Below are 13,055 nucleotides of genomic sequence, written 5' to 3'. Positions count from 1 at the left end.
AGTGTAGGTCGCTCGCTGCTGCTTGTGTCCCTATAGGTTCGCTCTGCAATGTTTTGTTTTCTTTCATTTCTACCGGCTTTCTTTGGTTTTTATTTCTTCATCTTATTTTGTTTTTTCATCACTTTTCTTCGGGTTTTCTTCATTATATTTCAGTCTTCTTTGCTTTTTCACTGACTTTTTTGTTTTTTCTCTCTTCGTAATTCTTTGATTTCTTTGTGTCTTTGCTTTTCTTTTTATTTATTTGTCGTTTTCTATCGGTTTTGTTTTTTAAAGCATGTCTATTTTTTTCAAAATATGTACATTTTTAGCACATACGTGAAACTTTTCTTTGACATGTGTTGGAAATTTTCTAAATATATGATGTATATTTTTTAAATACATGTTGTGGATACTTTTTCGAATACACGGTAACATTTTTTAAATATGTGCTGTATATTTTTAATGATAATAAATAGTTTTTAAGCTACGTGGATTTTTTCACATTGTATGAACATTTACTAAAATTTACGGACATATTTTTGAAACATGTGGATATTTCTTAAAATGTAAAGTACATTGTTTTAATGGAAATAAACATTTTCTAAACTACACAGAGATTTTTTTTAATGTATAAACGTTTTCTTAAATGTAACACATTTTTTAATCGTACAAAAAATAGTTTTACATTATGCAAGCATTTTTTTCTACATTGTATAAACTATTTTGAAATGGAATCGCATATAAACTTTTGAATTTTGGAACATGTTTTAATTGTCATGAACATATTTATTGAAAGTTATCAACATTTTTTAAAACTATGCTAACATTTTGTTATATCATGTCAATATTTTAAAAATTCATGATTTATTTATTTTTTGTCAAATTTTCGTTTTGGAATACATGCATTTTTAGATTCTTTTCAAAAATTTGAGCAATAGATAATAAACTAAAAGAACAAACGACTGGAAAAACAAAGGAGAAAAACTAACAAGCCTATGCAGGAACCTAGGCCGGCACAACAGTCTCGCGCTTGATTCACCCCGTGAACAAGCGGTCCCAAACAGGGCCATATGAGGTTAGCAAATTGCAGCCATCGGATTGGTACCGGATGGACCGGAGCTGAAACCTTTTTTTTTAAGTGGGGAGATTTTATTGATTAGGTGGATTCACCCGTACAAAGTCTCACTACAATCTCACATGGCCCCGAACGCAATGAAACAGCAGTGCAAGGGGAAGAGCGAAGCGACCTAGTTTAGCTCTCTTTTTTTTTTTGAGGATCAGCTCAACTCTCTTTTAATGACAGCAAACGTATGGTCTCTACCAGAGGCAAGTAAGCGTCGAACCTCGCTGACAAGGGCCGAGACAGGCGACCGACTCGTAGAAGAGTCGCTGGTCATGGTAGCAGCGACAGGGCTATCCGTCTCCAGGATAAGGGGAAGCTGGTTACACTCTACCGGGAGAGAGACACGCTCTGGGCAAGCTGTAACTTCTGCTTCTAGGGCGCTGGAGCATATAATCAGGAAATGGCGGCAGCCTCACAAAATTACATGACCCTGTTCCTCTCCGAGAACCATACCTGTACCCCCATTGCCATCCTTCTCCGAGAAAACACCATCATCAAGTTTCGTCCACCCCGATGGCGGGGCTAGCCAATGGCTGGGTGGTCTTTTTCCTCAACATGTGATAGTGGCTTTGGCGTTGCATCAGTGTTTTTTTTAAATGGAGCGTTGCATCAGTGTTGATCACCATCTTGTTGCCTTTGCCAAAGTCTCCTTCCTGACCCTTCTCCGTGCCACGACCACGAGGAGTCGGTCGCATACCGCCACCGCCGGACCAGGTGCACCCGGGCTGTTTGGTGGCGTGAGCACGACTGTAGCGACGGAGTACTGATCATGCCGCACGCACAACATGTAGTTGGGTCTCCAAGACAAAGGGAAGCTAACTACAATCTATACTTCAATATGCCGACGATACGATTCTTTTCATAGATCATTGACCTCGAGAAAGCGAGAAATCTGAAATCAATTTTATCCGCATTCGAGCAACTCTCAGGTCTTAAGATCAATTTTCACAAAAGTGAATTGTTTTGTTTTGGCGAGGCTCAAGACGACTCCCACCTATACGCCGAACTATTCAGATGCAGTTGGGCCAGTTTCCGATCACATATTTGGGGATACCGATAGATTATCAGAGACTCACAAATGCTGAATGGAAACACGTCAAGGAGAGACTGCAAAAAAGACTTAGCAGTTGGAAAGGTAAACTGCTGTCTCTGGGTGGAAGATTAGTCCTCATAAATTCAGTACTAAGTAACATGGTACTATATGTGATTTCCTTCTTCCAATTGCCAAAAAGAGTTTTACATAGATTGGATTATTTCCGATCAAGATTCTTTTGGCAAGGAGATAGCGAGAAAAAGAAACATCGACTGGCTAAATGGAGTGTGGTTTGCCGTCCCAAAGACCAAGGCGGGTTGGGCATTCATGACCTTGAGGTTAAGAATAGGGCCCTCCTTGGTAAATGGTTGTTTAAATTATTGACGAAAGATGATGTATGGCAAACCCTTCTGAGAAGGAAATATGTGGGTTTCAAGGCGGTATTTCAAGTATACTGGAAGCCTGGGGATTCTTATTTTTGGTCAGGTCTAATGGCTAGGAAGAAATATTTCTTCTCCTATGGATCTTTCTCAATTAAGGACGGCTCGAAAATTAGATTCTGGGAGGACAAGTGGCTAGGAAATGCCACACTCCAAGAACAATATCCGGCTCTATACAACATTGTGCGTCACAAGGGTGATACTATCGCCACGGTAATGGAATTTTTCGCCAAATGTGATGTTCAGAATAGATTTAATTGGATCCAGACTTCAATCATGGTACATCCTGCTCCAGCGGTTGTCCACGGTGCATTTGTCACATGGGTCTGATGTATTTCGATGAAACCTACATGGGAATAGACAATTCTTAGTGGATTCAATGTATAGAGCGTTAATCCAGTCTGATGTGCCAGTTGATAATAACAAGAAGATCTGTAAGATGAAGATATGTCTAAAGAATGAAATCTTTGCATGGTATCTTCTTCGCGGAGTCATTCTTATCAAAGATAGCCTTATTTAGAGAAATTGGCATGGAAATTCGCAATGTGTCTTTTGTCACCATGATGAGACAATACAACATTTATTCTTCCAATGCAAATTGGCTCATTCTATATGTTCAGTCATCCAGATAGCTTCTGGCTTGTATTCTCCTTGTAGTGTTGCTAATGAATTTGGCAACTGATTACATGAGATAGATTACATGTTTAGAACTATTCTTAGAGTGGGAGCGCTTGCCGTTATTTGATCGCTTTGGCTATATAGAAATGATAAGGTGTTTAATGATAAAATACTTTTCTGATGCAGGTCATCTACAGATGTACCGGGACTCTTCGTTTATGGTCCTCTCTACAACGTGTGGAGAATCGAGACCTGTTTACGGAGGTATGTACACGATTGGAGGACACGGCAAGGGATACTTTTACCCAACATGGGTGGCAGCATGATCTTAGGATTGGGCACCTCCGGTTTAGGCGTTATACAGACTCTACATGTTTCTTTATATTTCGCCTTCTTAATTTTCGTTTGTGTGAGAGAACTTGTTTGGCTATGTGCATCATAGTTATGTAGAGGCCAGGTGTAATGCTCAAACCTTTTAAGTAATAAAGCGCCCCTTTTCGAAAAACTACAATCCAGCGTGAGAGAGACACCCTCCACGCAAGCTGCAACTTCTGCTTCTAGGGCGCTGGAGCATGTAATCAGAAAACGACAGCTGGACCCTATTCGTCCCTTAGAGCATCTCCAGCCGCGCCCTCAACAGCCCCCCTCCAGGCGTTTTTTGGTGCCGGCAGCCGAAAATCAGCCCAGTCGCGCCCCCAGGAGCCCTTTTTCGCCGGTTTGGGCCGAAACTGCCGCCGACGGATCCAGGCCGAACCCGGGAAACGCGTTTTTGGCGCGAACGGGGATGGGCTCGCCGAGTCAGTGAGACGCCGCTTCGTCGCCCCCATCGCCTCGGTTCTCATGGGAATCAATGCCAAGGCTGTCACGCTGCCGCGCCGGTCAGCCTCGATTGAGGCCTCACAGGCGGCGCAGTGAAGGCGCCACCGACGCGCGTCCCGCCCGCTCCTGGCATGCAGGCTCTCGCCGCCCCGCTGCGGCTATAAAAGCCGATCTTCCCGCCGGTGAACGCCACAGCTGCCACACATCGCGTCGTATCGCCACACAAAGCAACACACTCCCCCTTCCCGTCGACGAGCAATGGCTGAGAGGTACCCAGGCGACGGCGCGACGGCGAACGGCTTCGGCCGCCGCCATCTCCAAGAGCCGAAGGCGCGCCTCCTCTACGAGGCCGACTATCCGGCGCCCCCGGACATGCGTGTGTCGGGGTCGTGGAAGTTGAGCACCGGTGGCGTCCCAGTGCCACCGGTGCCCGAAGGGGCTGCACGGCGGGCCGAGATCGCCCACATCTGCTCGTCGCTGACGGAGGCGCAGCGGAACGAGCCGAGGTACGCCGCCGACAGCCAGACGCTGTGGATGATGTACTTCGAGCGCCGCCGTGAAGACCAGATCGCCTCCGCCAACGGCATCATCCCCCGCAGACACCTCAACGCTGACGGGTGGCGCGAGTGGTGGGGCGTGCCCGGTCGCACCCTCGAGGCCGTCCTCGACCACATCGAGGCCGGCAACACGCCGCGCCTCGAGTACCTACCACGGCCGTCCTTCTCTCGCCGCCGTGGCAGCTCCTGGACGCCGCGGCGAATGGAGCCGGGGACGTCCTCATCGTCGGGCTCCGGCTCGCTCCCCTCCGGCTCGCCGGTGCTCCGCCCCGTCAAGCCGGAGCCGAAAGAGACGCCGCACCCGCAGCGGCGCCCTCGTCATCAACGAGGGTGCCCGCCGCTCCCCGCGCTCCCTCCGCCTGGTCCGGCCGAAGCCCGAGCCGGGGCTGCTCCCCGTGAAGGCGGAGCACACGGACATGGTGGCCCCCGACGACGAGGCCGCCCTCAAGTGGGTGAGGGGGGACTACGTCCGCGAGCAGGTGCTCTGCTAGCTCCGGGCATACGCGGAGCTCCAGGCCCGGTGCTGCGGACGCGAGGAGGTTGGCGTCATCGTCCTCGACAGCGACGAGGAGGACGAGGCCGGCCCGTCCAACCCCCCACCGCGTCGGCGACCATGGCTAGGGGTGCAGTAGGGACGGCGGCGGCTCCGGCGCGGCGCGCGACGATGACCACGACGACGGCGGCGGCGGCGACTACACCCGTTTCTACAGGCTTCTCGGCATGTAGATGGCGGGCGGTGTAGCAGGGATATGCGTAGTTGTAGGTGTAGTTTGCATGTTTATCTGTTTTTGTACAAATTTCAACAAAATATTGCCGAGTTTGTGCCAGATCACCAAGTTTGTACAAATTTGTATGAAATATCGCCGAATTCATGTGATTTTGGCGGCGACTTGGGAGCGTCGACTGAGAACGCAGTCGCCCCCACGCGCCAAGCAACCGCCAATTCGGTCCCAGACGGCTCTTTTCGACGTCCTGGGGTGCCGAATGGCTGTAGATGCTCTTAGAACCATACATGTACACCCAGTGCCATCCTTCTCTGGGAAATTAAGCACCATCAACAAGTTTCGCCCATCCCAATGGCGGGGTAGCAGTTTGGCTGGGTTGTCGGCGTTTTTCCTCAACACGTGATAGTGGCTTTGGCGTTGCATCAGGGTTGATCACCATCTTGTTGCCTTTGCCAAAGTCTCCATCCGGACCCGTCTCCATGCCACGACCACCAGGTATCGGTCGCATACCGCCACCGCCGGACCAGGTGCACCCGGGCTGTTTGGCAGCGTGACCGCGACTGTAGCCACGGAGTACTGATCATGTCGCACGCACAACATGGAGTTCGGGTCGTTAATTTGCAGGAACGAAGCGCTTGTCCCGGCCGTAGCACCCGGTCGATCGCGTTGTGCTTAATTTGGACCTTTGAAGGCGTCCACGAGCTGAGAAACGATCCGGGATGATGAGCGATTCTGCTAGCTCTGCGTGCGCAAACGTAAAAATGTCGACTATTGGACCGGTCGTGATGTCGACGCTGACTCGCGCGTCACGACGCATGGCCTCTAGGCGGTTTGGTTTTACTACTAAGAGCACGCACGTGTGGCGTTCATTTTCTTTGTGGCTACGTATCAATTGTACCCGTATTCTACACATCAGTAAGACAGTAACTTCAGAAGCAACACGGCTTGACTTTGCAGCAACCCTTGAATTTTGTCGATGTTTTTGTTTTCGCCTTGGGTCATGAACGTACTTTTAGCCTGCCGTGCGTAAGATCGAGATCTAGTGGCTCATACGTGACCTGATTCAGACCTTTATGTAAGGTTGATATAACACGTAGCCTAGCCACGCAGCGAGAATTCAGATCGAAGCATGCACTGCATGGAGTGCAACGTACGCTCCATCGAGCCGCCTCAACTCACTCACGCTGGCTAGCCAGGCGAAGTAAAACAGAGTCTTAGCTCAAAAAAAAGAAAGTAAAACAGAGTCAGAACTTCAGAAGAGACGATTCAAACATGGCAATTATTCCTGCCAAAGCACAAGAAAAAGATCATAGCTCGTAGACCCCTAGCCAATATACATACAACCGTCTATGAAAGAGACTGGGAAGCTTGCTGCTGCGCGGAAGTCATTACCGACTTCTACTTTTCGTCCCAGCCTTAAGCAGGCCTAGCTAGAAAATTCAGCATGCCAAAAAGGGAAGGAAACTGCCAAAGTCACCTGAACAACACGGTCACTAACCCAAACCTTTTGACAGAGACCGGCCGTGCAGGTCTGACTCGCTCATGCATTAACCTGCAGGTCACTGATCCAACACTACATAGACACATGTTAATTGATTATACTCCCAGACGTACATGGAACCTGTCCAGTCCAATCACCTCACCCAATTAAACGTTGGCCAATGACTCCCAGACGTACGACCCAACGTTCTAGAGCATGCATCCGGGTCGTCCACGAAGTTGCAAAAAGACAAATATATATCAGCTATGTCATTTACTAGGTAGGAAGTGCGGCTTGCCGCACCCGGCAGCACTGCTGCCGTGTACAATCATATCCAATCGGGTAATACAATCATAGGAGCATTTTTTTTTGACAGAACTGTTAGAAATATGAGCAAATTACTACGAGATTTAATCCGAATGAACAAAAAATAAATCATGACAGCACTAGCAGAGATTAAACTAATCATGCGAACTAGCATAGCAGATGAACATATCACATCTAGGGCACATATTAGAAACATGAATTCTACCACGATCTCGAACAGGAAGGATAGAATCACATACGGTGCAGCGGGAGCAGCACCGCCGGCGTTGACGTTGTCGCCCATATCGTCGAGGATGAGGTTGCCGAGGTCGGGGAAGAATTTGTCGTTCGCGAAGTCGTCGGTGCCAGCAGTCGCGCGAGTGCGCTCCCCAAAAACCTAATCGCCCCTCTCCCGTACAGGATCACGAGAGGCGGGGTTCCGGAGGCCTGCTGTCCCTTCTCCCGGTGCACGCAGAAAGGAGGGATGGAGAAGACTTGCTTGGCGGCGCAATGATCTGGAACGGTGGTGAGAAACCATACGAAGCGGCGGCGGCTAGGGTAGACGTCTGCCTGACTATATAGTGCGGACCGGGTAGGTCGTGGGAGTAAACCCCACGTCCGAGTCGTGACGATCCAAAAGAATCGGAAACAGTTCAGTAATTAACGCGTCCGTTAATTATTAATTAATGACTCATTAATTTTTCCCGAGCAGCAAAAATATAGAAAACGTGCATAGCTTTGTCCTCGGCTCGGCTCAATCCCGCAAGCCGCAACCCGCGGCGCGTCGTGACGAGGCGTGGCGTGGCGAGGCGAGCGAGGAGGAGGAGCGTGCGTGTAGGTCTCCTCTTCTCATGCTCATACAAGTGGTAGAAGAGCTCACCTTATAAAGAGGTGCAACTCTCTCTCAACTTATGAGGTGGGACTAAACTTTAGCCTCACTCACTCCACTCACATGTGTGCATGAATGGGCCAAGAGAATTTCAGAATTTTAGTTGAGCTTTGGGCCAAAGGCCTACTAGCAAAATTCCAACAATCCCCCACAAAGTCTCATTGGCACATCTCATCATTTAGTTCCAAAACATTGTTTATATACCGGTGCTTAGTGGAGACCGTGAAGTTGAACTTCCACTTAGACATTTATACTACACTAGATCACAACTTGAATAGTGGACTATAGCTTGAACTACAAGTTTTCTACGAGACTAGTTTCACACAAATTCTTGACCGATACTGGGCTGCCGCAAGGCTACCCCGCGGGTGGAGCGTATACGTCATACTCCAGGGCCTTTCATGAATTTATTAGAGAACACCCAATTCTCACAGACTGCGACGTTAACAGTCAAATTCATATAGGTGTGTTCCTCAGAAGATGTTCTGCAGGACAACATCTCTGCTTACTCGAATAAGCCACTTGGAACACATTAATATAAGTATCAACCTGCCATGCAGATCAGGAGAGTATTGCATCTTCACGGAGTGGGATAGTTAATATAGGGATACTCTCCTCCCAGCTGACCAACAGTTTGTCTCTCACTTCTACTTCACGGGATCTCCGATCACATAGAGTGGGTTACCACTATGGACAACTCATGCGGTGGGTCTCAAACCCATCTCCATCGATGCATTATCTATCACATTACGTGATAGACCCTTTGTGAAGGGATCTGCCAAGTTTTTCGACGTTTGGATATAATCCAACGTAATAACTCCGGAGTTCCTCAATTTTCTAACAGATTTTAGTCTCCTCTTCACATGCCTTGAGGACTTCATATTGTCCTTAGAACTGTTTATTTTGACGATCACAGTTTGATTATCACAGTTCATCAGGATAGGGGGTATTGGTTTTTCAACCATAGGTAAGTCCATCAAGAGTTCACGAAGCCACTCTGCTTCAACAGTGGCAGTGTCTAATGCTGTGAGTTCTGCTTCCATAGTTGACCTCGTTAAGATGGTCTGCTTGCAAGACTTCCAGGAAACAGCGCCACCACCAAGTGTAAAAACATAACCACTTGTGGCCTTAATCTCATCAACATCAGATATCCAGTTTGAGTCACTATAACCCTCCAGTACACTTGGATATCCGGTGTAGTGAATCCCATAGCTCGCGGTGCCTTTCAAATAGCGCAAAACTCTCTCAAGCGCATGCCAATGATCATCTCCCGGTTTTGACACAAACCGACTCAGCTTGCTCACCGCAAAAGAGATGTCAGGCCTCGTGGCACTCGCCAAATACATAAGTGAGCCAATAATCTAAGAATACCTCAGTTGATCTCTAGCAATCCGTCGATTCTTTCGAAGCAACACACTAGCATCATATGGAGTTGGAGAAGGTGTGCAGTCGCTATACCCAAAACGACTCAAGACCTTTTCCACATAGTGAGACTGAAGCAGTGTGATCCCACCATTCTCATCTCTCAACAGCTTGATGTTTAAGATAACATCAGCTACTCCTAGATCCTTCATCTCAAAACAGCGAGATAAGAAATCCTTAACCTCCTTGATTAAATGAAGTTTGGTTCCAAAGATCAATATGTCATCGACATACAGACAAAGAATAACTCCTTCGCCCCCACCATAGCGATAGTACACACACTTGTCACCATCATTTACTACAAAGCCGGCAGCGGTTAATGTTCTTTCGAACTTCTCATGCCACTCCTTAGGAGCTTGTTTAAGGCCATACAAAGACTTCAATAACTTGCACACCTTTCCTTCCTGATCAGGTACTACAAAACCATCTGGCTGATCCATGTAAATTTCCTCCTTCAACTCTCCATTGAGGAAAGCCGTCTTGACGTCCATTTGATGAACGAGAAGACCATGTGAGGCAGCCAGTGATAGTAGCACCCGAATTGTGGTCATTCTAGCCACGGGTGAGTAAGTCTTCACCTTCTTTCTGGGTATAACCCTTAGCCACAAGCCGTGCCTTGTACTTTTCAATCGTACCATCAGGTCTAAGCTTCTTCTTGAACACCCACTTACATCCTACAGGTTTGCACCCATAAGGACGGTCAGTGATCTCCCAAGTACCATTAGCTAAGATGGAATCCATCTCGCTACGTACAGCTTCCTTCCAGTAGTCAGCATCAGGAGATGCATAGGCTTCTGAAATAGTCCTGGGTGTGTCATCCACAAGGTACACAATGAAATCATCACCAAAGGACTTTGCAGTCCTCTGTATCTTACTCCTTACAAGAGTTCCATTGTCACCCTCAACAGGATTCTCAACGTGTTCCATCGCAATGGTGGGTTCAGGAATTACCGCGAATTCCTCACTAGATGGAGTAGGTATCTCCCGATTTGATGAACTCGACATATCCTTCATAGGAAATATGTCCTCAAAGAAAGTTGCATCATTCGACTCCATAATCATACCAACATGCATGTCGGATACCTCAGATTTTATTATCAAAAATCTATAGCCGATGCTATGAAAAGCATAGCCCAGAAGAACACAATCCACGATTTTTGGTCCAAGCTTGCGCTTCTTGGGAATTGGTATATTGACTTTCGCCAAACATCCCCAAGTACGTAGGTAAGAGAGTTTCAACCTTTTCCTTTCCCATTCCTCAAATGGAGTCATGGTCTTATGCTTTGTGGGAACTCGGTTTAGGACATGACACGCAGTCATTAGCGCCTCCCCCCATCATTCCTTGGATAGACCCGAAGTGTCTAACATGGTGTTAACCATATCAGTTAGAGTTCGGTTCTTTCTTTCGGCTACCCCATTTGACTGGGGTGAGTAGGGAGGCGTCCTCTCATGGATTATACCATGTTCCGCACAAAACAGATCAAATTCATTGGAAAAATACTCTCCACCACGATCGGACCTAAGCCGTTTAATTTTTCGATCAAGTTGGTTCTCTGCCTCAGATTTATAGTTTTTAAAGAAAGTCAAAGCCTCATCTTTTGATTTCAGAAGATACACATAACAGTATCTAGTGGAGTCATCAATCAACGTCATGAAGTATCTCTTTCCACCTTTTGTCAACACGCCATTCATCTCACAAAGATCAGAATGTATAAGCTCTAGTGGCGCCAAGTCTCTTGCCTCTGTAGTCTTATGGGACTTGCGAGGTTGCTTAGCTTGCACACATACTTGGCACTTAGAGCCTTTGACAGTAGAGATTTTCGGAATTTAATTCATATTGGCTAGCCGCGTCATGCAACCAAAGTTAATGTGACAAAGTCGTGAATGCCAAATATCAGACTCATTGTTGTGGTAAACATTATTAATAACTTTAGTGCAAATATCCGACAAAGACAGGCGGAACAAGCCTCCGCACTCATAGCCTTTTCCAACAAATTGTCAACACTTAGAAATTACAACTTTATTGGATTCGAAAACCAACTTAAAACCATCTCGACATAAACGGGAACCGCTAACGAGATTTTTATTGATGGACGGCACATGATGAACGTTCTTCAGACGCACAGTCTTCCCCGAAGTAAACTTCAGATCAACCGTACCAACACCTCGAACGATGGCATGTGACCCGTTCCCCATCAGCACGGGTGAAGTCCCTGTTGCCTGGTAAGAAGAAAACATGGAGGCATCAGCACAAACATGTACATTGGCACCGGTATCAATTAACCAATCAGGAGATTGGAATACTGAAAGGATGGTAGGAAAAATACCGTACCCTGATTCCTTCATATCAGTATCACCGATGACAACATTAGCGGACTTGCGGCTCTTCTCATGTTCGCGCTCCTCAAAGCGGTTAGGACACTTCGGAGCCCAGTGATTAGGATCACCGCAGACATGGCAAAGTCCCTTCCCCTTCTTATGAAAATTCTTCTTGAAGTTGGTGGAATGTGATGGCTTGTTCTTTGTATCAAACTTGCCTTTGCCCTGAGTTTTGTTCTTGTTATTTTTGAACTTGTTGGGCTGAAAGTTCTTCTTCTGTACCATGTGGGCACTAGAACCTCCTTCAGCAACTCGAGCACGTGTGTCCTTTGCTCTCGCCTTCTCTTCAACATCAAGAGTACCAATAAGATCCGCAACAGAAAACTCCTGTCTCTTGTGTTTCAGGGAAGTAGCAAAATTGTTCCACGAAGGTGGAAGCTTGGCAATGATGCCTCCGGCAACAAATTTGTCCGGCAACACACACTTGAAGTACTCAAGTTCTTTTGCGAGCGACTGTATCTCATGAGCCTGCTGTACAACAGGGCGCTCATCAGTCATCTTGTAGTCATGGAATTGCTCCATGACGTACAACTCGCTGTCGGCGTCCGAGGCACCAAACTTGGCCTCGAGCGCAGCCCACATGTCCTTGCCGTTGTCAAACGACATATACGAATCCACAATGGAGTCATCAAGAACACTCAGAAGAGCGCCTTTAAAGAGGGTATCGATCTTCTCAAAAGCTTCCAGCTGTGTTGGATTGAGATCGCCCTCAGGCTTGCCCTTGGTGGCGTCATAGCAGCCCATGGTCTGAAACCAGTAGACTGCTCTCGTGCGCCACCTCTTATATTGCGCCCCCTTAAAGGCAGGCGGCTTCAGATGCGCAGCAAAACCACTCGAAGTAAATTGCCTATAATCAGGTTTTTGGATTGTTGGAAATATGAGCAAATTACTACGAGATTTAATCCGAATGAACAAAAGATAAATCATGACAGCACTAGCAGAGATTAAACTAATCATGCGAACTAGCATAGCAGATGAACAGATCACATCTAGGGCACATACTAGAAACATGAATTCTACCACGATCTCGAACAGGAAGGATAGAATCACATACGATGCAGCGGGAGCAGCACCGTCGGCGTTGACGTTGTCGCCCATGTCGTCGAGGATGAGGTTGCCGAGGTCGGGAAAGAATTCGTCGTTCGCGAAGTCGTCGATGCCAACAGTCGCGCGAGTGCGCTCCCCAAAAACCTGATCACCCTCTCCCGTACAGGATCATGAGAGGCGGGGTTCCGGAGGCCTGCTGTTCCTTCTCCCGGTGCACGCCGAAAGGAGGGATGGAGAA

The sequence above is a fragment of the Triticum urartu genome, chromosome 2 (genome assembly GCF_003073215.2).
Source record: "Triticum urartu cultivar G1812 chromosome 2, Tu2.1, whole genome shotgun sequence".
In the NCBI taxonomy this organism is placed as follows: Eukaryota; Viridiplantae; Streptophyta; class Magnoliopsida; order Poales; family Poaceae; genus Triticum; species Triticum urartu.
Note: the sequence above shows the minus strand (reverse complement) of the source record.